The 26,270-nt window shown below is 45.8% G+C and overlaps 1 protein-coding gene across 3 annotated transcripts in view; it reads right to left on the reverse strand.

Moving 5' to 3' along the window:
* SLC20A2 (solute carrier family 20 member 2) overlaps positions 1 to 9,955 on the reverse strand; it is a 229,955-nt gene extending 220,000 nt beyond the window's left edge. The window contains exon 1 of one of the 3 annotated variants that reach the window (XM_033915532.1): positions 9,656 to 9,955. The gene's annotated coding sequence lies outside the window, so the exon portion shown is untranslated. Of the gene's footprint in view, positions 1 to 9,585; positions 9,607 to 9,655 lie in introns of those variants that run through there. The other 2 variants (XM_033915517.1, XM_033915526.1) reach the window with 2 other exon arrangements.
* Between the last annotated feature and the right edge of the window lie 16,315 nt (positions 9,956 to 26,270).

Here is a 26,270-nt window from a genome sequence, read left to right on the forward strand (position 1 = left end):
TCCCCTCAGAATGAAGTGCAGAAGGTCAGGGAATGGCAGGATGACAACTGTAGGATCTGCAAGAAGATTCTCCTCAGAAAAATCAAGTTTCACAATGTAAAGATGAATATACTGGAACCATGAAAACAGTACTAACTCCATGCAACATGAGCAAAATACGTATGTCCTTTAAAGTGAATACGTACTAGACTCAATCAAGATGCTGCATCTACCGCCCTGTGGAAAACAACAGCATCTTTACAGGTATCAGACAAAGCTCACATCGCTAATGAGAGCTTCAGGGATGAGGCTAACAGCCACATAGCGCATGATCCTCCGCGGGATTGATAGAATAGGTAACTGGCTACTGGTTAAAAAGAGCTGTACAACTCTTCCTGTCTGGTCGGGGGGGCCCGTCTAGCATGTGCCATGAGAAAATGGCGACAGGAGAAACCAGCGTGATAAGCATGGAAATCTGAAGTCCAGGACCCCTCAGAAATAGAGAAAGATCCTGGCCGCAGGAAGATGCGCAGTGTCATTATGCCCATAGAGACAGCCCGAACTTGGGAAACTGTTTGTATTATCTTTAGGCATATCAGTGATCTCCCCAGAAATTTTTTCTAGCCAGGTGGCACGATAAAATAGCCGGGTGGGGCGGGACGGGGAAATATGTTGGTGCAAATTTGATGCTATGCAAATTAACCCTCCCTGCTTACAGTGAAGGAGTAGGAGTGGGAAGAGGGTTGGCCCACGACTTGGAACGCTATGAAAGTTACCCCTCCCTGCTCACGGTGAAGGAGTAGGGTAGGGGTGTCCAACCTTTTGGCTTCCCCGGGCCACATTGGACAAAAAAATTTTCTGGGGCCGCACAAACACCAACACTAACACTAGCTGATGAGCAAAAAAAAAGGCTGAACAGGTCCCAAATTTGCAATCACTAATATAGAAAATGTACATATCTAATAATAAACCTTCATTAAAGGGACACTGTGGAGAAGAACCCAAAAAAGCAGTAATTCTTACCCTGACTGAGTGATCCTCCACGTACACCGCTGACAGTGGGAGCAGCCACAGGCTTCCACATCTCCACTCTGATGAGCAGGGATGCGCGTTCCTGGTTCTCCCATTCACTTCTATGGTGAGCCTCTTCAGAGGTGAGCCTCATCAGAGCAGGGATGCTGAATCAGCTGTCAGCAGCGCACGCGGAGGATTGTTTAATCAGGGTAAATATTACTGCTTTTTTGGGCCTCCTCCCTGCCCCCCCCCCCTTGGTTTTCATGTATGCATGAAAGCAGGGGCAGCTTGAGGATATTGCCTTTGGCTGCAAAGCTTGGAGATTTTGAGTTGCCAGACTGAAGGAAGATGTCTTCAGTTGGCAGGGCTTGGGAATCTCCACTAGCTCAAGTATTTATAAATTGCACTCTTTGGTGCCCCTCCACTAATTTTGGGCTCCAGTCCCTCTTCCAAATCAGCTGTATATGACTATGCCACTGAATACAAAAATAATTGTGATGCATATATCCCAAAGCTAACATATTCCAGTTAAAAAATTCATAATAAAACAATTTTTTCTACCTTATTGTCTGGATGTTTTGTTTTTCCATCATCTTGGTCCCAGTTTCTCTTTCTGCTTTTTGTCGATCTTCTACCAATTCTCTTTCCAATGTTTGCTGTCCAGTTTTTCTCCTCTCAATACTGTTCCATTCTTTCCTTATGCCTGTCTCCAATGTATTGATTTTTCCCTTTCAGCCTTCTTAACTTTCTCTTTTTTGCCTCTGTCCACTCAAATCTTGCCTTCTTTCTCACCCTTCTTCTTTATAAATGTTCAGCTACCTCTCAATTCTCCATCTTCTCTCCCATTTCCCATCTCACTCCTTTCCCAGCCTCCTATTTCCTTCTATCTACTCCCCATTACCACATTTCTACCACTGTACTCACTCCTCTCTCACTCATCTTGTTTCCCTTTTGACCTCATCCACATGGCTCACCACTTTCAGAATCCCCCCTCCCTCTCTTCACTGGTCAGGCTGTAACTCCCTGTCCCTTTCTTTCCATCTCCTGACTAGCATCTTCTTATCTCAGCTCTCTTCCCTCCTGCCCTCCCATGGGTCCATCTCTCTTCCTCTATCTCCATGATCCAACATTTTGCTCCCTCTCTTTTCTGTTTTCTTCTTCCCTCCCCATTGCTGAAGGGTTAGAAGGAAAAGTGTGCCTTTTTGCAGATGATACCAAGATTTGTAACAGAGTAGACACCGAAGAGGGAGTGGAAAATATGAAAAAGGATCTGCAAAAGTTAGAGGAATGGTCTAATGCCTGGCAACTAAAATTCAATGCAAAGAAATGCAGAGTAATGCATTTGGGGATTAATAATAGGAAGGAACCGTATATGCTGGGAGGAGAGAAGCTGATATGCACGGACGGGGAGAGGGACCTTGGGGTGATAGTGTCCGAAGATCTAAAGGCGAAAAAACAGTGTGACAAGGCAGTGGCTGCTGCCAGAAGGATTCTGGGCTGTATAAAGAGAGGCGTAGTCAGTAGAAGGAAGAAGGTGTTGATGCCCCTGTACATGTCATTGGTGAGGCCCCACTTGGAGTATTGTGTTCAGTTTTGGAGACCGTATCTGGCGAAAGACGTAAGAAGACTTGATGCGGTCCAGAGGAGGGCGACGAAAATGATAGGAGGCTTGCGCCAGAAGACGTATGAGGAGAGACTGGAAGCCCTGAATATGTATACCCTAGAGGAAAGGAGAGACAGGGGAGATATGATTCAGACGTTCAAATACTTAAAGGGTATTAACGTAGAACAAAATCTTTTCCAGAGAAAGGAAAATGGTAAAACCAGAGGACATAATTTGAGGTTGAGGGGTGGTAGATTCAGGGGCAATGTTAGGAAATTCTACTTTACGGAGAGGGTGGTGGATGCCTGGAATGCGCTCCCGAGAGAGGTGGTGGAGAGTAAAACTGTGACTGAGTTCAAAGAAGCGTGGGATGAACACAGAAGATTTAGAATCAGAAAATAATATTAAAGATTGAACTAGGCCAGTTACTGGGCAGACTTGTACGGTCTGTGTATGGCCGTTTGGAGGAGGATGGGCAGGGGAGGACGTCAATGGCTGGGAGGGTGTAGATGGGCTGGAGTAAGTCTTAACAGAGATTTCGGCAGTTGGAACCCAAGCACAGTACCGGGTAAAGCTTTGGATTCTCGCCCAGAAATAGCTAAGAAGAAAAAAAAATAATAATAATTTAAATTGAATCAGGTTGGGCAGACTGGATGGACCATTCGGGTCTTTATCTGCCGTCATCTACTATGTTACTATGTTACTACTATGTTACTTTGATGCTGAACAATGAAATGGAGGGGAAAAAAGAGAGATGCTGCATCTCTGCCTTGCATCCACAGACCTAACATTTCTCCCTCCTTCCCATCCCAAGATCCAACTTCTCTCCCTTTCTCTTCCCAACTGACCCCATCCCATCTTTCCCCCTGCCTGCCTCTCTTCCCCAGGTCCACCATTTCTTCCTTTCTCTATCCAACAGTTCTCCCTTCAAATCTCTCTTTCCTTCTTCATCCACACCAATGCTATAAATTATGTGCAGGGTATCAGGATTATGCAGGTAAGATGAACTAGACCATTTCTAGAATGCTTTTGAAGAGTTATCAAATGTATCTACAATTGATCTGGATCTCTAGAGCAGTGTTCCTCAACCTTTTGACACCTATGGACTGGCGGAAATAAAATAATTTGGGCACCGGCACCAGTCCACGGACTGGCAGTTGAAGTACACTTGGATAAGTCATGCCCATCTCCACTCAATCTCTGCCCCAAACCCCACCCCCATAATAGTACTAATTGTAACACCATTTGTTCCATTCATTTTTCATATAAACACACAATATAATTGTATTAACAGCACATAATGCTTAACCACAAAATTAAAATACACAAAGCACACCGTATGCTTTTTAACATTCATTCCTACCATAAAACAGATAACCCCATGCAAATGCAGGACCAAAAATTAAAAGTACTAATATTTACAAACCCTAAGATGCAAGGCTCTGCAAGCAGTACAACCTCAGAGGAAAAGAAACAAATGCATTTCTTCCTGAACAGACAAATCAATCACTAAATTAAAAAAAATAAAAGCATTTCCCCTACCGTTGTTGTCTCTCCCTCCATGTGCCTTGCCTTCTGGCCTGCCCCCTGGTGTTATCTTTGGGCCGGTCTACTTTGCGATCAATGCAGCATCTTCGGGCTGGCTCCCTGAGTGCTGCATTGCACAAAGCTGTGGGCAGCAGCTCCTCGCATGCGTCCCGCGCCTCATCTGGAAGCCTTCCCTCTGACGTTGCAATGTCAGAGAGAAGGCTTCCGGTTCAAGCGCAGGCTGCGTGGAGAAGCCTTTTCCCATGGCTTTGTGCACTGCAGCACTCAGGAAGCTGGCCCGAAGACGCCGCATTGATCGCACCATGGACTGGTGGCTGAAGAACGCTGTCTAGGGCCCGATGGACGTGCCGGCCCTGTGAACCAGCAGAAAATTTCTGCTGACTGGCACCAGTCCACGGACTGGTGATTGAAGAACACTGCTCTAGAGCACCTGGTTTTGGGCATTTTCACCAGCTGTGTTCAGTGAACTTTTATCCCTCTACATGAGGAACTATTCTCTGGGAATAATTTTTAGTCTTCTTCCTTTTGGATAGAGTGATTGTCATTCAAACAGTCATAGCTGCTAGTGCAGAAATTAGAAATAAATTTAAAGAAATGGGTCAAGTTATTTTGGTCTGTTCCCATTTTGTACTGTATATGAAGGTTTCAATCCCTTATACAAAGTTCTGAGTTTATTCAAGACCACATATATGAAATACCCCAAAATACTCACCAATTTCACCAATTAATAATTCAGAAACTTCAGTCAGAGTCTCAGGACTCCTACAGCCACTTTGGTTCTTGGGACACATTTTTTTTTGCAAGCCGCACACCAATCCTCTTCCCTGTCTCTACTCCAGGGTGTCCAACCCGCGGCCCGACAAGGAGTTTTGTGCTGCCCAGCTTCTCTCTCCCTCCGGCGGTAGTTTTCTGGCCGGCTCCCTTCTGCAGTCGGCTACGGGTGGTGTCGGCTCCTCGTGCGCGATTCATTGCTGATTCGGTAGCCTTCTCTCTGACGGCTGCACATGGCCGTGACAAACACCGATGAAAGAGCCTCAGAATAAACAGCACTACTACTGCTACACTGAAACCCAACAATGAGAACAAGTGCGAGCATGAAATCGCACCGCTACTGCCGCGCTGTAACCAACAAGGAAACCAAGCACGTGCATGCAAAGGGCGGGAAGTCCCGGCTCCCTCCACGGATTTCTAGTCATAAAACTTAGCCTCAATAAAATATCCATTCCTTAAATATACGTTGACCGAACCCACATTACTAAGACTCCCAAACAGAACCTGAAATTCAACCAACATTAAACAGAGACATACTCACAAGCTTGTTGTTAGGGCCGGTTGAAGCCAGTTAAAGCTGGTTGAGCAGCAGTAACATGCATGAATGTAGCAACTGTGGTCTTATTTTTTTTTTTTTTTTTACAGAGAAGGGAAAGAAGAATAAAATTGAGACCCAGTCAGACCCTCTAGCAATGGAGGGAGGGTGAGGCAGGGACCTGGGGGGCCCAGGTGTAACCCCTAAAGCCGGCACCGTTCAACCGGACACCCCTATCTCACTGAAGAGAAACCTCAACAGGAAAAACAAAATGGCAGTCTCACTGAAGAGAAACCTCAACAGGAGAAACAAAATGGCAGTCTCACTGAAGAGAAACCTCAACAAGAAAAAATAAAGTTCCAGCCACAGCCAGAATTCAGGAGCTAGTTGAATAGCGACCATTTCCTGCTGGGAGATAGAGAATACTGGAGATACAGGAGGAGTGCCAGCCAATGGGACCACCTGTTAATCAGTTTCTCTATCTCCGCCTGCTGGTAGATGTGTGCTATCCCATTGGTCTCTGGATTCATCTGCTGCTGTTGCTAGGGAACAATGATCATGTGCACCTGATATGATACACCTGTGTGTGATTTCACCCACTTTAAGTGGGAGGATATGTGGGGGTGTCCCAATTTATTCCTCAGTTAGAATATACATTTTTGTGGATATCTTGTTTCATAAGTAAATCAAGGAAAATTTGTTGTTTACCTGCAATTAAATCACTTTTTTTGTAATTTATCACTAGAAAAGAGAATGTGACATCGATATGGGAACATTTCTTAAGAAAGAACCGACGGAAAAAAATGCTCAAGTACCTGAATATATTCATTTAAACCATTCTGAGCTCCCTTGGGAGAACCATATAGAAAATTGAATGAAATTATAATAAAATACAAACATACACTTTGCAAAAATTGTGTAGAACTGTGATTATTTGTGTCAAACAGTAGCCACAGCTGTGGGCTGGCAACTTTCATTTTCTTCAGACCTGCATAAGCAGCTGTACTTAGTACTCAAACTGTGCACACATATGCCCTACAGGCTTGCCTTCTTTTTGCATGATATGGTTGAGCTCACAGCAGAAGTCAGGTGTAGTTTTCTGCATCAGCCTCATTGTGGAACTGGAGAAGACCCTGGAAACTGGGCTCTAACAGCAGGTGACCTTTGATAATTTCAACGTGATAAACAAAGGGAAGCCAACAACCACAGATATACAATTCTGGGTTCCCCATTATGAGTTACCACTCAGGATAAAAATCTTGCAGTTACAGTGAATAGGTTGGAATCTTCAATTGTGTGCAGTCATTAAAAAAAATAAAAGCATTATTTAGTAGAGGAATTATGTTTTTAGTATCTATATTAGAGCCTCACTTGAGTGCTGTACTGTATGTAATTCTAGCTTAGAAAGGTACAGAGAAGGGCCACCAAAATAAGTGAAAGCAAGACACAGCTACCTCAGTTATGCCAGACAAATCATGATTAAAAATTAACCTGTTAATTGTATCAGTTAACTCAATTAATCCATAGCCCTAGAAAAAAAAAGACTAAACAAGTTTAGGACTCCAGCTTAAAGAAATGGACAGAAATCTCTAAAGTCATGCATGTAGTAGACATAACCAAGTTGATTTTTTTGTTTGTTTTTGAGGGGTTGTTTTGTTTTTTTGAAGGGGCTCTGCCTCTCTTTAAAAGCCTACTACCGTGTTTCCCCCAAAATAAGACTTACCCTGAAAATAAGCCCTAGCATGATTTCAGGGCAGATCTTAATACAAGTCTTACCCCAAAAATCCCTGGATTCACCAGCAGCAGCACTTCCCCCACCCCCTCCACTGAACCCCCACTGACTCTCCTATCTTTCCATCTCTCCCTCCCATCCGAGCCCCGCCAACCGCAAGACCTACTACCTCTCTCCAAAGAGCAGCATCAGCAGCACTCTAAACAAGATGCTTTGCGGCTTTCTCCCACAGGGGCATTCCCTCTGCCACATCACTGCCCCGGCAGGAGAAGGCCACGAAGCAGCCTATTTGCAGTGCTGCCGACACTGCTCTGTGGAGGGAGGTATGTAGGTCTCACAATCAGTGGGATTCATATAGGAGGATGAGATGGTCAGCGGGGGTTCAGCTGCTTGGTGGCAGGGGCCTGCTCAAGGGTTCTGCTGCAGCTGCACAGACGGGAGGGATAGAAGCTGGGCATGAGGGATGAGAGGAGGGATAGAAAGATGCTGCAGAGGGAAGGCACAAGGGGATGGGTGAGGGGAGGAAAGATGCTGCACATGTGGGGGAGAGAAAGGAAAGAGGAAGAATAGGTGTGAAGGAGAGGAAGAGGAAAATGATCATTGTACATGAAAAAAAAAGACCTACCCCAAAATAAGACCTAGGGCATTTTTTTAGGCCCCAAATTAAAATAAGACAGTCTTATTTTTTGGGGAAAAAGAGCAGATAAGAGCAGACACCATGTAACCAATAATTAGCAAACATTTTCACTCAACAGAAATTTGACTTGTGGAAGCTGTTGCCGGGATGTGATCAAGGCAATTAGTACAGATATGTTTAAAGACGTTTTACACAAAGTCAATGGAGAAAGTGTTTATAAATCTGCACGGGCATGTGAATTCTCCGCACACTTCTTTTCCTTTGATATACTACTTTTCTGTGGTAGAATACAAATGATTTATATATTGCACACAGGTACTCTCTTTGTCCCTAGTACGCTCAAACTAAGTTATTTTTTTACCTAGGGCAATGGAGGGTTAAGTGACTTGCCCAAAGTCACAAGAAGCCACAATGATTAACTGCATATGTACAGAAAAGGATAGGCAGTTTTGCTAGATAAGTGTACTGTATATCCCCATGGCATCCTACCAGGTACTTGTGTTCTGGATTAGCAGTTGTCCCACACAGGGAGCCTGGGCTTGATGGACCTTTCTCTCTCCTTCTATACAGGAAAACCCCCACACACATCCATTTAGGAACACCAGAGAGTAATAAGCATTCTCTAACCAGGTTTGACAAGACAGTCTCTTGCATTTATAATTCTAAACAGTGTTTAATACTGTGAAGCAAAATCAATTTAAGTAATCACAATTTTAAAAGCCACTCCATGAATTTTCCCTCACTGCACCTACAAATGAGAAACATGCCCACAACAGTTATAAATAGCTAAACCATGAGAAAAACGGTTGAAATCCCACTGTAGCTTCTTGTGATCTTGGACAAGACACTTAACCCTCCCCATTACCTCATGTGCAAGCTTAAATTCTGAACCTACAGAAACACACCTATGGAACCCGACTGTACACTGTTTCTATAGCTTTCGAGGTTGCAAGCAACATATAAGAAAATACACTACCACGGGACTTCAATTCACATAAAACCATGAAAGTCCGGCTTCTCGATTTAAAAAAAAATATTTTAAGCACGTTTCTGTTCCCGAGTCGCTAGAAGAAACATTTTGTAAATGAGTAACGCGGCGCTTCTGCCCTACGAAAATAGAAGAGACATCCTTCACCATCCACTGCTAATATTTCAGTCAGTAAATTTTTTTTATTTAGCATACATGGGCATTTCTCACGCTCCTAAATACTATACCGTGTTAGATTTGCTTAACAGAAAATAAGTATTAGTTACAAAATAAAGTAAGTTCGCAGCGTAACTTATCCCCCCCCCCCCATCCCTCACAGCATTGATACGTAAAGTAGCTAGTAAATCAGGCCCTAAAAGAAAAAAAAAAAATAGTCAGTTTCAGGAGACCCTGGAGGCCTCTAAACCGACTCTACCCTCTCTTCAGCCGCTCCCCAAGGACACCGGTACACGGAGCCCAGGAGGAACCACGCGCCCCTCTGCCCCTTCAGGTACGAACAACTAACGGGGCCCGGTTTTGCCGGCGACAGCCCTCCACTTCACTCCCGTCAAATCCCGCTATCGCTCCCCCTTCCTCCAATTGTTCGCCGCCAGCAGCCTAGCCGAGAGACTAGGAAGGGCGCCCGCTACACCTCGTCGCGTGCGCCTCCACGAAGGACGGGGCGGACGGGGGGGGGCACGCGCACAGACACGGTCCGCGAAACCCAAGGCAGCAACCGCCAGAGCCGCGCGACAGGGGAGGCGGAAGGGCAGAAGGAGAACTCTACCTCCCCACCCACCAAGAGCTAGACAGCCATCCCCGCTAAACAGAAGGACGAAAGGAAGACGACCGAGCGCCCTTCTCCTCACCTCAATCCAGCAGCGTGCACTCTTTTATCTCTCTCTCAAGCTTCTCCTTCCGCTCCCTGCCGGGTGACGCTGTCCCCCACACTCCAATCCGGGCCCCCCTCTCAAAATAAATAATAATTTAAAAAAACAAACAAAACTGCCGCACTCCCACTCCCTTGTCGTCTCGAGACGCTTGAAACGACCAGAAGTATCCCTCGACCACCACGACGGGAAAAGGGAAACTGCTGCCTTCACCGCTTCCAGTGACAAGCTCTCTTATAGCTTATGCAGCGCGTGAGCCAAACCAGCGCAGAAGAAGACAGAGCCAGTGTCAGCCCCGCTCCCGCCTTTTGGGGCGGAGAGAAAAGCGAGATGCCTGTTACTGTCCAGATGCCCCGCCCCTGTCCCCGCCCTCGCCCTTGGCGGGAGGGGGGGGGAGGGAGGGAGGTAGGAAAAAAGCGAGCTATTACAGTACTGTCCAGATCTAAGTACTGTACAAGAAGACGCGCTAGAGTCTATGTGACTTTGTGTATGTGGGTTAATATAAACTGCACATGTACAGAGGAGACTTGGCTAGATAGGTGGATAGGTAGAGATAATGCTATATTGCCTCTAGACAAATTGAAAAATAATGGAAATAGTCATTATAATGCAACTATTTTTATATCAGAGAGCTACAGCTAGATTGGGATGGATTTGATAGAAGATATAAGAGCACACACATGGGTAGATATATGAAAATCTGTCCACAGGAGTCCATTTTCTAAACTGTGTTTAACATGTGGCTTTTACCATTGTAACAGCTAATGCAAGGTCATGTTAACCTCATTTGCAGTACAAGCTCCATTAATGTTCAGTAAGTGGCACATTAATGGAGTTTTTTGGTAAGGAGGTCTTACTGGGTGAAGAATAGGGAAGAGAAAGGTTGTGGCGTACTCTGCAGTTAATATGCTGGGGTCACCATGAACCAAAATTTGCATGACTCCCAAATTTTATAAATGGTCCCTAAAGTTGGGTGCCCAATTACATACCCAGTTATACACATAACATAAATAGTTATTTGATGCTACATTGGCATTTAATTGGAGAGAAGTACCAATAATTGACCTTACCAAATACTGTCACTAATTAGCAGTTGCAAGTAGCTAACTTATGCCTGTATTATGTAAACTGAGTGCCTAACTTCTTTCTTGCACACCTGCAAAGAAAGCATAGTCATGGAAGGAGTATGGGTGGATCAGGAATGTTCCAATATTTAGTTGCAATGTTACAGAATAATGTAATTTCTGCACCTAAATTGGGTGCCAGCATTATACCATGTTTCAGCAGTCATAAGTCTAACGCCCAAAGTTAGGCACCAGATCCACACTAAAACTAGCAACCTTTTCAGAATACTAGTTTAGCATGGAGCTTCCCACTGCCTAACCTTAAGCACCATTTACTCAATCCCCAACCACACCCCAAAATGCCTTTGTGGTAACAGAACACTGGTCTCGTGCATTATTGGCATGGGCAGAATGTGAAAGTGCTAGATTTGTTAAAGTTCACTATTCCATTAATGCATACTAACTTTGTTAATGCTTATTATTACCAGCTAAGTCCCATTGTATAAAAATGGAACATGTGGTAAGTAGCATGCCTTAATTCATGTTAGCCCATTGTAACTTAGTTGCACCTTATAGTATATTTAGCCCTTGAAATATGTTCCCTGCAGTTAGGAACAGGCTAAATCCATGAAAACAAGCTAATTTATAATTTTGTGTAGGAAGGGCATCTATGCTAAATCTCCCAGATTGGGCAGACATAGCCTAATGGTTAGTGAAGTGGGCAACTCTGTTTCTCACTGCTTCTCCTTGTAATCCTATGCAAGTCATTTAAAGCAGTGTTCTTCAACCTTTTTACACCTATGGACCGGCGGAAATAAAATAATTATTTTGTGGACCGGCAAACTACTAAGACTGAAATTTTTTTTTAAAAACCATCGCCGCCCCGTCCCCGCGAGTTCGGTCCCACAAACCATCTGATCCCATCCGCACAAGCCTCAAATAGTTATAATTTTATATTGAACATATTTTATTAAAGTATAAAAAGAAACAATATTCTATACAATTGTCATTTTATAAATACAAATAATACAGGGCAAAGATCAACAAAACCCCCGTCTCCCCTCCCCTTCACATATATCCCCTCTACTATCAAGAAAACTGAATAAGCCAAATTATTACAGAATGCTACACAAATATCAAGTAACAGAATACCACAGTCACACATGACAGGAATGGTGTTAGGGGAGTGGAACTAGGGCAACTGCCCCCTGGTCAGAGAGAGCCCTAAGCCAGCTGGAAGCTAAAGAAGCACTGCATGGGCTTTGCACTCCCCAATTATGTCTAGCAAGATACATATTTCAAATCTGATATATTTGAATCACAAGATAGAAATAAAATTATTTTTTTCTACCTTTTGTCGTCTCTGGTTTCTGCTTTCATTGCCTTTTCACTCTCTTCCAGCCAGTGTCTGCCCTAAGAACATAAGAATTGCCACTGCTGGGTCAGACCAGAGGTCCATCATGACCAGCAGTCCGCTCACGTGGCAGCCCTCTGGTCTAAGACCAGCACCCTAACGGAGACTAGCCCTACTAGCGCACGTTCTTGTTCAGCAGGAACTTGTCTAACTTTGTCTTGAATCCTTGGAGGGTGTTTTCCCCTATAACAGCCTCTGGAAGAGCGTTCCAGCTTTCTACCACAGAACTTCCTTACGTTTGTACGGAATCTATCCCCTTTCAACTTTAGAGAGTGCCCTCTCGTTCTCCCTGCCTTGCAGAGGGTGAACAACCTGTCCTTAGCTACTAAGTCTATTCCCTTCAGTACTTTGAATGTTTCTATCATGTCTCCTCTCAATCTCCTCTGCTCAAGGAAGAAGAGGCCCAGTTTCTCTAATCTTTCGCTGTTCGGCAACTCCTCCAGCCCCTTAACCATTTTAGTCGCTCTTCTCTGGACCCTTTTGAGTAGTACCGTGTCCTTCTTCATGTATGGTGACCAGTGCTGGACGCAGTACTCCAGGTGAGGGCGTACCATGGCCCGGTACAGCAGCATGATAACCTTCTCTGTCTCTTCAGTCCAGCATCTGCCCCTTCCATTCACTGTCTGTCTTTCCCTGCCATCTCTCCTCCTGCCCCCCCCCCCCCCATTTGGTCTGGCATCTATCATCTTCCTTCTGTTCCCCTCATGGTCTGGCATCTCTATCCTTCCCTCCCCCCTGTGGTTTTTAGCATATCTCTCTTCTCATTTCCTCCACTCAGATCTGATATCATTCTCTGCTTTCTCTTCCCTTTTCTTCTCTGGTCTTCCTTCTCTATTTTCTGCCTCCATCTAAATTAAATTCTTTCTTACTATTTAGTCCCGTTTCCCTCTTTTCACTGAGTCTATCCACAGCTTGTCACCCCTTTCTCTCACCCCTCCATTATCTTACTATTTTCTTCCCCCTTTATTTATCTCCTCCTTCCATCCAGTATGTGTTCTTTCCCCACTTCCATTCAGCATTTCAACTGACATCCATCTGCCTTATGCTCTCTCTCCCTTCTTCTCACTTCCATCATCTGTCCCCTTCTCTCTCTCTCATCTCTTCCATTCCATCATCTGCCCCTTCTCTCTCTCTCCCCCCCAACTTCCATCATCTGCCCCCTTCCCCTCACCTTTGTGGGTCACTTTCTTTCCCCTGAGGGTGGCTCATGTCAGAAGGGAAGCTTTGGCTGAACAGAACCGCTTGCAAGGAACAGTGGAACTTACTTGATTGATGTCGATGCTGGGGCCCGTTGCCGTTTGAAGGGAAAAAAAAAAAGGTGGAAAAAAGGGACCTGCAAAGGCGAGAGGAAGGGAAACCTCCAGGACAGCTGCTCTTTGCCCTCCTTCAGCGGCCCAAGAGTCCAGACCAACAGCGGCAGCTCTGTGTACTTCTAACTTCGGCACAGAGCTGCTCCTAATCAATAGTTTAGCGCGGTTTCATGAGGCAGCCTCGGGGTCTTTGATAGCCGGCCCGCTTCGATGATGCGATGTGGGCCGGCCTAGCAAAGGCCCCGAGGCTGTCTTATGAAACCGTGCTAAACTATTGATTAGGGGCAGCTCTGTGCTGAAGTTAAAAGCATACAGAGCTGCCGCTGCTGGTCTGGAGGTGCGGAGACAAGGCATTAGGCAAACGCGGTGGAAGGCAGGAATCCCGGCACAGCGACTGCAACAGGAAGTTGCAAGTCAGCTGACGCCGGCCTTTCGTTACGGCAGGGACCGAATCCTTCGCGGACCGGCAAGATTTTGTTTGCGGACCGGCACCGGTCCGCGGACCGGCGGTTGAAGAACTGTGATTTAAAGTATCCATTGCCCCGGGTACAGAAACTTAGATTGTAAACGTACTAGAGACAGAGAAATTACCCAAAATAAATATATGTAAAACATGGCTACCACTGCTACTGATCGGGTATCCTTGCTTCAAAGCTAAAGCCCCCAACCAAGAATGAATGCACCTTCCAACACTCCCCACCCCCCTCAACATTTGATGTATACACCCTGATGCTTTATCCCTTTTACTGTAAATGCCCTCTGTCCTCTCCCCTCCCAGCAGTATACTGTATATGCACTATTAACCATCTACCTCTAAAACAGGGGTGTCCAACCTTTTGGCGTCCCTGGGCCGCACTGGCCGATAAAAATGTTTCTGGGGCCGTGCAAACACTGCAGCAAGACAGAGGAGGGAGCCAGCAGACGGTAAACACCCAGGGGCAGCAGAGAAAAACACTGCATCGCCCTCAACCGGGGCCACACCAAATACTTCACGGGGCCACATGTGGCCCTTGGGCTGCAGATTGGACACCCCTGCTCTAAAACGTTATGAGTGTATTGTTTCTATCCTACAATATACAGTAGAATGTACCATTACTCTTGTACCCCAAACACTGTGAATGTACTACTGTAACCCGTTCTGAGCTCCTGGGTAGGATGGGATATAAAACTGAAATTAAAAAAAAAAAAATACAAATCAAATCTATCATCCCTTCAGCTTCCATCTCCTGTTCTCTCACTCAAGTGCAAGAAACTCCAGCTTGATTCTAAGACCTGCTATTGCTGCTGCTGACTTTTCACTGGCCTAGTGAGCAGATTCAGACCTCATGAGCTGATCTGATGATGCAGATCAGCAGCAGGATTCGCAGGCAGTGGGTTTTTAGGCTGTCTACTCCTTCTTCTCCATGGCTTCCCTTCCTGACTTAGCTTGAATGAAAGGCAGGGGGGGGGGAGTACATCAGGGATGAAGAGTCGGAGGAATGAGATAAAGCAAGGAACACATGATGAAAATCTCATACTTGGAGATTGCTAAACCATGTCAGCTTTGGGAGAGCCATTCTATCTACACAAATGGGCTGTTTAACTATGACTCACCTTGTATATGCATTGTTCTGTAGTTTGCTTAATTTTACCTGCATTATCTGGAACCATTCCCAGGATAGAATCAGAGCAGGGTTTGCAGCATTGTGCTTAGTTCTGCATTTGCACAACTATGGACTAGATTTACTTACAGGTAGTACTGAATCGCTGCATGCTAACACATAGGGCTAGATTCACTAAGCTCACTGATCGCGTTTGCAATCGTGTACCGACCCGATTCATTAACCTCATGGCGGATCAACATCCGATCTGATCCACGCATGCAAACGAGGGGAATGGCATGCAAAAGGAAGAAGGCAGCAATTCACTAAATAATTTCAGGAACACCGACTGGGCTGGCCTATCAAAAAAGAAGCGACTGCCGAGGACCAGTCGCTCACATCCCTGCCGATTCTCCTGCCCCTCTTAAGAAGCAATTTCTCTCCTACACACTGGAGCAAAAAGGCAACGTTACACAGGGCTTGCAGTTTGAGACTCGGGGAAGGAATCAAAAGCATGCAAAGTGCATAGTTCTGCCAATCGGAAAAAAGGGGGGGGGGGAACCTGGAGAAAATGCACTTTACTGTAGTCAGGCCAAATCGACAAATAGAGCCAGTTGGGAGTAAAGAGAACATCGGGAAGAACTCACGTATGCTTCCCGCAGCCTGAGAAGGAATGACTGGGAGACTGAAACAATGCAGTTCTTGCTGTCCCAGTGGAAATAAGAATAAGAAAATAAGAGGAAAAAGTGCCGCCCTGCTCTTGGCACCCCAACTCTCCTGCTCTCTGCTGCCCTTCCTTGTAGTGCGAGCCCATGTTCTAGAACACGCCGCAGAGCAGCCCCACTTTCCCGTGGGTCGCGAAAAGTTTCCAGCTCTTCCTTGCATGGAGAGCAAAGAAGATGGCCTGCGCATGCGTCAGGATCGCATTGGGGTCGGTGTGAGGCCTGCCTCTGATCGTGTCCATTTGCATGAGGATGCATTGTGAATCAGTTGCTCGGCCACGGATCGGATCCGTGAGGTTAGTGAATCTAGCCCAGTTGTATTACTAAATTAGCACCTAAAATAAATAATAGTAGTTAATGTGTTTTTGGCACATAACATGGTAGCTTCTTTTGGTGAATCTAACTCTTTACGTGTTGTTTTATTTGGGTGGAAAAGCAACTGCATAAAAACAGATGCAAGCATATAACAAGCTCAGGCAATTATCAAAGTGAAAACACACCTATCCTTTCACTTTGAAGTATGATGTCAAACCACAGGTAAGAAATACTATGGACTTTACAACAGTGCAGGTTGAATGCCCTCAGAATGACCTACTGTTCAGTTCTCCTAGAGATAGACTGAGTTTTGGATTGTAATCTCAAAGGGAAGGGCCTAACCTGTTTTATTTGTACAAAGCAGAGTTCGTTTTTAGAACATGGTTTGATTCTAATGTAGGAGTCTGAAAAAACAAACTTGAAAAAGCTTCAAACTCAATCACTGATTCATTTCTAATGTGGGTTTTTTTTTTTCAACAATGGCACAAAGGAAAAATAGAACTGGGATTTTAATCTCTATATAATAATATCTAATTTTAGCTGGCTTTCGGGTTGCTATTAGATAGGAATTAGGCTGTAAAGTTCTCCCATAATTATGAATAATTGGCATAGTTTTTCTACTTGTAACTAATACGAATTTGGTTTCACACAGATTTTGTTTGCCAGGACAGACACAATAGGGAGGAAGCATACATTCATTCAGTGATTTGCAGTTTTGTTTAGGTTAACAACCCTGTGTGTTATTGCAGACTCACGTGCTGAGGACTTCTTTCTAGACAATCGCTCTCTATGTACTCTCCAGGTCAAGCTTGAGGACTCTTCAGTCCCTCCACACTCTATCAGGACTTTCACTCTGGGCTACTACTGGTCTCTCTTGTTGCTGGCTTCTTAATGTCACTCTCTCTGCAAACTCTCCAGATACCTCAGATGCTCTCTCTCTCCCATTCTACTGGTAGTCAAGCTTGAGGGCTCTCCAGTCACTCCAAACTCTACCAGGTAGGCTAATACAGGGCAGGAGCAGGGTCTCCCTCTCCTGCACTGTTCACCCTGTCAGCATCAGCCAGTACAGGACTTATCAAGAATTAGACCGAAGCCACCATTCCTCCTTCCAAGACAGCTGCTGAAGGAGTTTTTGTTCCCAAATGAACTCCTGATTTTTTTCTGCTCTCTGCTTGGGATCTGTCCTTTTCAGCACCATTGTTCCCTCAGGGTGAATGGACAGCTCCCAGCAGCCCTTGCAGGATAGCATGCAGATTAGCTCTTTCTTTCAACTATTCAGGCTCCATCTGCTGGCCTGTAACAGGAACTTCACACTGTTACATTCCTCCTGTCTTGAGCGGGTAACTCCCAGAAAAGAAAACCTGCTTGTCCAGCTCTAACTTGCTCATTTGGTCTTCCCTCTCTGTCATAGGCGGAGCTTGTCCCCTTAGCTTTTCCAAAACAAACCCCCCCTCCTCTTGTATAGAGAGCTCCTGACCTCCCTCCTGGGCTCACAATAAGTCCCCTGTGTGGGCACCCCCCTATGGGGCCCCTTGTGGCCTCCTCCTCCCCTACAGCCACCCTATTTTCTCCTCACCTGGGGTATTCTAGGATTCTCTTAGGCATTCCAGAATCCCCTTATTCCATTTGATGGGCGGTTTCACCATCCCATCACTGCCACAAATTTGTGAATGGGCTGAGCATTCATTGCCCTTCACCTTCTTGCCCCCAAGCTCTTCTGGTCTTTCTTGGATCTCCCAGGTGCTGGTCTAATACCTTCAGCACATGATCTCCCTGGTGTCTCGGGCTGCTTGGCTCCAGCTGGCCACTCCAATTCCTCCACAGTCTCCCCACCGGTCTCTCCATCAGCCACTCTCTGGAAACTTCTTTACCGGTCCCTCCACCGGTCATCAAGCCTGAGCCCTTCTCTGGGCTCCATACTCTACTAGGGCCCTCCGGCAACTCCTTCTGCCAGGCCCTTCTCACGGTCCCTCAGCCGTCTTTTCCTGCATGCATACACCGAGGACTCTCCCAGCCCCTCAGTCATCTTATCGCAGATGCACGCACTGAGGACTTCTTTCCAGCCCCTCAGTTCTTTTATTGCAGATACATGCACTGAGGACTTCTTTCCAGCCAATCTTTCTCTCTGAGTACTCTCCAAGTTGTCAAGCTTGAGGGTTCTCCAGTCCCTCCAATCTCTACCAGGATTCTCACTCTGGGCTACTACTGGCCTCTCTGGTTGTTGGCCTCTAAGTGCCCCTCTCTCTGAGGACTCTGTAGGTCCCTCAGATGCTCTCTCTCTCTAGGCCCTCTACTGGTTGTCAAGCTTGAGGGCTCTCCAGTCCCTTCAAGCTCTACCAGGTAGGCTAATACAGGGCAGGGCCTCTTTCTTTCTCTCTTTCTGGAGCAGGAACTTCACCTATCACAGACTGCTTTAATGAGTCTTACCGGCACGTAAACCTTTTGTGCATCAGGGCCCTAGTCAATAATCAAATTTCTAACTTAGGCCAAGATTCTGTTATAAAGCTTAAGTGCTCAGCCAGTATGCTGATCATGCCACCTTATTAACTATAGAAACAATATAGTAAACCTTTCCTGTTAAGTTATACCATGGGAAATAAAAGAATACAAAATCCAAGCCATACAATCTTTTAACCCTCCCCCCCTCCCTTTTACAAAACTACACAAGAGGTTTTTAGTGCCAGATGGCATACTGAACGCTCTACGCTGCTCCGAAGTTCATATTAAACCAAAATTGCATTAGAAATTAAAATGTAATAATAAAACAAAATATATCTTACATAACATAAATATAATTTCTTGGCTTTGATCCATCAACCCACTATTAGCACCCAAAGTTACATATTTAGAAATAGGGTGTGGTAATGGATGGCAGAAGGGACGCAAGATGTTTTTCAGGCTGATATTCATAGTTCTGAACAAGTAACTGGCCTATCTGTGTAGTTTTAAATATTATATGGATAGTATTGGGCAAAAACCTGCTTAACAGCCCAATACTATCTGTAGAAGAAAAGAACATTACAATTAGTACTACTATTTTGGGGGTGGGGTCAGGGGCAAAGCTTGGGCAGGGCCTGGGCGGGTCTGGGGTGGAGCTTGGGTGAGGGTACTCGGTTGATATTTGTTAGACTTAGTACTTGGCTTGAAGAAGTTGAGAAACACTACATTAGTGTATCAGGCAACAAATTGGTGGAATGTTCTACCTATTAAGTTCAGGACAAAAGAACATTATGTTGTTTCATAGACAACTGAAAACTTTTTTTGTTTCTGAAATTTCTATTACCTAAGAATTGATTAATGCTTTTTATGATGCTGTCCATTCTATATACCTAGCTTATCTTTTGTTAGCTGCACTGAACCTCTTTGAGGTACATAGTGGGTTACAAATATTAGAATGTAATGTAATATTATATAATTTACAGCAGCCATAGACCTGGCATAACTGCGGGAGTGCAATTGCTGCAAGGATGCACATAACTCTACAAATGTATCAAGCAAATCTGAATAGAGGAGGTTGTCTGAGAAAACGGCCCAATAGGATTGGAGCTTAGTTGAATTCAGGAAGGAGCCTTGTTCTTTCTCTCCAAGAGGGAGTCCAGTAAGGAGCAGTTGTAGAACTGCACTGAGTGAGTATCCTATTCTGGGGCTAACATGAGCCTTGGCTCCCTGCTGCAGGGACTATGGGGAAGGAGAAGCAAACACAGGGGTTGTCATTCTGGGCCACAGAGGCCTGTTCCCAAAAAGACTGTACTTATGAGAGATTGTCAGTCTGGCCTATATCCTGTCCCCTAAAGCACAGAAGGGCCGACGCAGAGAGCTACTGCAGTCTGCAGTTTGGGAATAGCGAGTGATGTATGTGGTTGTTATGAGTCACACAATGCAGAAAGGGGCTTGGCACTCAGACTTCCTCTTGCTGTAGACAGAACTCTGGTTTGTAAAGACCGTGATAAATTTATGCATCAGCAATGCCTGCATTACACCTTCAGGATCCCATTAAATAGTAGTGGAAGGAGCTTTCCTCCAAGTGACATAAGGAGCTACTGGGTAAACTGAATATTTGTGATTCTAGCAGCACAGTGAAAGGGCAGAAGAGAAGGGGCATCCCATTGGTTCCTGTCACTTAGTGGGGATGGAAAATATTTTAATGCCTGAAGCACAGTTTGAACCTTTGTCTGCTGAGTTTTGCCTCCCGGCTTAGACCCACTTTCACTAGGGAATACCGAACTATAAGCACATGAGGAGGATGGCACGAGCACCAAACTACGAGGAAAACCAACAGAGAAGGTAAACAACCAGGACTTAAATTGCCTATACACTAATGCTAGGAGCCTAAGAACCAAGATGGGAGAGCTAGAGGTTATGGCCAGTAAGGAGGACCTAGACATAATTGGAATCACAGAAACATGGTGGTCCGAAGACAACAAATGGGATGTGGTCCTACCAGGGTACAAACTCTATAGGAAGGACAGGACACACAAGAAAGGTGGAGGAATAGCGCTATATATAAAGGATTCAATTCCTTCAACCAGGATGGAAACAACAGTAAGGGCGGATGGCTTGGAATCACTATGGGTTAAGCTGACAGGAGAAAATAGAGCAGACATAAAATTGGGACTGTACTATCGCCCACCAGGACAACCGGAAGGAAACGACCAGGACCTGGAGGCTGAATTGAGGCAGGTATGCAAAAGCAGAAGTGTGGTGGTAATGGGGGATTTCAACTACCCTGGAATAGACTGGAGCATTGGACATTCAAATTGCACGAGAGAAACAAAATTCCTGGAGGCGGTGAGGGACTGTTTCATGGAACAGCTGGTCACGGAACCAACACGAGGAGATGCCACTCTTGACCTAATCCTCAACGGGCTAGGGGGACCTGCAAAGGAGGTGGTAGTACTAGCACCACTAGGAAACAGCGATCACAACATGATCCAGTACAAGCTAAAAATGGGAACATCAAGGGTGAAAAGAACCACAACGACAGCACTCAATTTCAGAAAAGGAAACTACGAGGACATGAGAAAAATGGTGGGAAAGAAGCTCAGCAACAGCTCAGGGAATATGGAGACCGTAGAGGAAGCCTGGGCCCTACTCAAGGGCACGGTGCACGAAGCACAAAACCTGTACGTCCCCAGGTTTAGGAAAGGGTGCAAAAAAAAATCGCACAAAAAACCCGGCGTGGATAACAAATGCAGTGAAAAAGGCGATAAGTGACAAGAAAGCATCTTTCAGAAAATGGAAAATGGACCAAACAAAAGAAAACCAGAAGGAGCACAAAAGGCACCAAAAAGACTGTCACTGAGTGGTTAGGAAAGCGAAAAGAGAATATGAGGAGAGACTGGCAGGGGAAGCAAGAAACTTCAAACCATTCTTCAGGTATGTGAAGGGGAAACAACCAGCCAGGGAGGAAGTGGGACCGTTGGATGATGGAGACAGGAAGGGAGTGGTAAAGGAGGAAAAAGAGATAGCTGACAGGTTAAACGAGTTCTTCTCGTCAGTCTTCACGAGAGAAGACACATCCAATATCCCAGAACCCGAGGAGATCATAAACGGAGTCCATGATGAAAGCTGGTCCAACTAGAGGTAAGCCGAGATGATGTCCTCCGACAGATAGACAGACTGAAGAGCGACAAATCACCAGGTCTGGATGGCATCCACCCGAGGGTACTAAAAGAGCTGAGAAACGAAATAGCTGAAACACTTCGCCAAATATATAACCTATCCTTAAAAACTGGGGAGATCCCAGAGGACTGGAAAATAGCAAATGTCACGCCCATCTTTAAGAAGGGATCAAGGGGTGACCCGGGAAACTACAGGCCGGTGAGCTTGACCTCGGTCCCAGAAAAGATGATGGAAGTGCTAGTCAAGGACACAATCTGCGAACACATAGAAAACAAGGGACAACTGAAGGCGAGCCAGCATGGCTTCTGCAAGGGAAGGTCGTGCCTCATGAACTTACTGTACTTTTTTGAGGGAATAAACAGCCAGATGGATAAGGGGAAGCCATAGACATCATTTACCTTGACTTCCAAAAAGCCTTCGACAAGGTACCTCACGAATGGCTACTTAAGAAGCTGTGGAGCCATGGGGTGCAAAGGGATAACCACTGATGGATCAAACACTGGCTGGCAGGCAGGAAACAGAGGGTTGGAGTAAAGGGCCATTACTCAGACTGGCGATGGGTCATGAGCGGAGTTCCACAGGGGTCGGTGCTGGGACCGCTCCTGCTCAATATATTTATTAACGACCTGGAGTCGGGGACGAAATGTGAGGTTATTAAATTTGCTGATGACACCAAACTCTGCAGCAGGGTTAGAAAAACAGAAGACTGTGAAGACCTGCAAAGTGACCTAACGAGACTGGAAGAATGGGCAAAAAAGTGGCAAATGAGTTTTAACATAGAGAAATGCAAGGTCATGCATGTAGGGAAAAAGAACCCGATGTTCAGCTACAAAATGGGGGGATCATTGCTAGGGGTGAGCAACCTTGAAAGAGACCTGGGGGTGATGGTGGACTCAACATTGAAAGCATCGGCACAGAGTGCGACAGCCTCAAAGAAAGCGAACAGAATGTTGGGTATCATTAAAAAGGGTATCACAACCAGGACAAATGAAGTCATCATGCCACTGTATCGTGCAATGGTGCGCCCACATATGGAAAACTGTGTCCAGTACTGGTCGCCGCACCTCAAGAAGGACATGGCAGTACTTGAGGGGGTCCAGAGAAGAGCGACTAAACTGATAAAAGGTATGGAAAACTTTTCATACGCTGACAGGTTGAACATGCTGGGGTTGTTCTCCCTGGAAAAGCGGAGACTTAGAGGAGACATGATAGAAACCTTCAAAATCCTGAAGGGCATAGAGAAGGTAGACAGGGACAGATTCTTCAGACTGTGGGGAACCACAAGTACTAGGGGTCACTCGGAAAAACTGAAAGGGGACAGGTTTAGAACAAATGCTAGGAAGTTCTTTTTTACCCAGAGGGTGGTGGACACATGGAACGCACTTCCGGAGGTTGTGATAAGCCAGAGCACATTACAGGGGTTCAAGGAAGGTTTGGATAGGTTCCTAAAGGATAAGGGGATTGAGGGGTACAGATAGAAGTAGAGGTAGGTTATAGAAATGGTCAGGAACCACTTCACAGGTCATGGACCTGATGGGCCGCCGCGGGAGTGGACCACTGGGCGCGATGGACCTCTGGTCTGACCCAGTGGAGGCAACTTCTTATGTTCTTATAAACTCATAAGTATTAATTCAGAAACACCTGGTCATCCAGACTAGGATAGTATAGCATTATGTGTGCAGTAGTTGTGACAGTGTCACTAAAACTCCCACTATATCTGGATCACAAGAGTGGGGTACTTGCTGAATCCTCTCCAGAGCTCAGAAGGAAGGGAAAAGTGAATTTAATAAACAATTCCATCTTGGCACCCTAAGGGACCTTCTTGCGCATCTCTGTAGATCCTGGATTGTCAACACCAAAGGCTGAAGAAGAAGAGTTGCAGCAGGAGCATAGCTGCCACTGCTTGAGCCTGGCACAAAGTCAAAGGCCACCCAATGGAAGGGACCACCTGCTGTGCCACTCCTCTTTCCATTTGCTTCTGGCTCCCACCCCCTATGGGTCCAACACATGCTCTCCTTTTTCTGCCCCTCCCGTCGGTCTAGTGTTTTTCCCTCTACCTCTTCTACTATCTCCCCCCAGTGACTTTGCAAACTGACAGTGAATTGCCGGCTGTGGCAGTTATGCAAAGACATGTTACTGCTGGCTGGATCTTTGGTGTTTCTGCTCCTGCATCCCACCTGCTTGAACATAACTTCCTGTGGGTAGGATGTAGTAGCAGGCAAATCAAGGAGCCAGCCAGCTAAAAGTAGCTTATCTTTGATTAGCTACTGCTGCTGACGACCCACATAAATACAAAATACTTTACCCCCTCCCTGATTCTGATCTGGATCGCAGTCTCAGTCTCCAACATCCTCTCCCTCCTTCCCTCCAACAGTATTCCTTCTCCCATCCCTGTAGGCTCCCGGGCCTATCTTTTAATTGTTGGTGGTAAAATGGGATCCTACTGGCAGGAGCGATACCCACTTGCTCCTGCTTGCACAAAATAGCTTCTATGATCTCTAATGACAGTCTCATGCTACTTTGAAAGGGGGAGAAGGGAGGAAGCTTGATGTGCTTTGAGAGTGGGCGGGAGGGGGATCTTTATAGGAACAGAGAAATGAAAGCAGATAAAGACCATATGGCCTATCTAGTCTGCTTATGCATGCCATCTACTCTTCCTTTCACTCTCTTAGAGATCCTATGTACTTGTTCCAAGCTTTCTTAAATTCAGATACAGTTTTTGTCTCCACTACCTCCACTGGGAGGCTGTTCCATGAATTCACCACCCTTTCTGTGAAGAAATATTTCTTCAGGTTACTTCTGAGTCTATCCCCTTTCACCTTCATCCTATTTTCCCTCATTCCAGAGATTCCTTTCAATTAAAAGAGACTCGCCTCATGTGCATTTATGCCAAATACTGTGTTAAGAAATTTTTTCTTTTAAGTTCAAATATTTTATTGTTTTTCAAAATAGCTATACAAAATTTACAATAATCAATAGAAATATACAATATTCACAAGAAATATACAGATACTAGTCTTTAAGCCCTGTCTATCTGTCTTTCTTTCTTTCTGCCTCTCTCTCTCCTTGGCCGCTGTCTGTCTTTCTTTCTGTCTCTCTCTCTCCTCCACTGTCCACCATCACCCCTTGCCTGCTCCCCCTGTCCAACAGTAGCCCTTCCCTGTTCCCCCTTCCAGAATCAATCTCTCGCTCATTCTTTCTGTCACTCCCCTTTCCCTCATCTGATCTCTTCATTCCCCCCGACTCCTTCCCCTCCTCTAATCTCCCTGCCAGCTGTTTCCTTCCTTTTTTCCTTCTCCCCTGTCCAGCAGTACCCCATCTCCCTTCGCTCCTTCCCCTATCCAACAGGAATAGGGGGAGGGGGGTCTGATGCTGCAGGAGGAAACAGCACTCCTGGGGCTGATGCTGTAGGAGGAAACAGAACTCTAGCGGAATTGTGCACATTTTCCACACTGAAACGAAGCGGCAACCAATAAAGTGTTCAACTCCTGCCCCCAGCGCTCCAGGACCCACCGCGAAGGCGGCTGGGAGTGGGACGGCCTCGGCCTGCATGGCAACACGTCCTCCTGGCACCGCTCACCTGTGCTAGTCCCCACAACTGCCACCACCTGCAGCACAGACCAACCCCCGTGCACTGCACGCACAGGCCATCTTTCCCCGGATGTGCCACCCCGAGAAGCATGCACCCCGTCTTCTTGATCGAACAGTACACCTCCGCTGAGACTGGGAAACCCAGGGCCGCCAGAGAACCAAATTGGCAACCCAACGGCACCCTAGTCCTCGAAGCGGCCACTTGTGGTGGGTTTTTGTTTTGTTTTTTTTAATTTGCAAGAATGCCGCCAACCGCACACACATCCCGCAGAAGAGGCCATGTCCTGTATCAGAACACGCCTGTTTCTTGTGCCCCTTCTGCCACCTACCTGTTTTTCTGTGTGTGTGTCTTTATTTCTTTCTGTCTATCTCCCTGCCCCCTGCCTGTATTTTTATCGTGGCCCTTCTCACACGTACCTTTTTTTTTTTTAGTGTGCAAAGGGCAACCGGTGTACAGAAACTGCCACTGGCTCCAGCTGTAGGAAGTGTAGGAAAGCGCTGAAAACCTCCACCTGCGCATGCGCTGAAAACCGACATCTACGCACACGCTGCTACTACCAAGTCTCTGCCACGGAGCTAAGGATCACGGAGGCAGGGATCACGGAGGTAGGAGTGCGCATGTGCACTTAGGGTTTTATTATTATTGATACAGAAGTAATTAAAGCAAGAAACCATCTAGTTGCAGCTATCACAGACAAAATCTGTGGAGCACCGGACTAGATGGACCTCGGTCTGATCCGGTGAGGGCGTTTCTTATGATTATAAGATAGAGCAACTAGTGTCTCCTGTCAGATGTACACAGCAAAACCAATACATGTAATTTCAGTAGAAAACGTGCATGAAGATTTCCCAATAAGTATAAGGACCCTAAAAGTTTATTGGATTTCATTACAGATTTACAACAGCAGCGGCGTGTGGATTAATGGTTGATTAGAGCTGGCAGTTGAAGTGACAGTTTGGAATTTTGCGTTTAACT

This window comes from Geotrypetes seraphini, chromosome 1 (assembly GCF_902459505.1).
Source record: "Geotrypetes seraphini chromosome 1, aGeoSer1.1, whole genome shotgun sequence".
Lineage (NCBI taxonomy): Eukaryota > Metazoa > Chordata > Amphibia > Gymnophiona > Dermophiidae > Geotrypetes > Geotrypetes seraphini.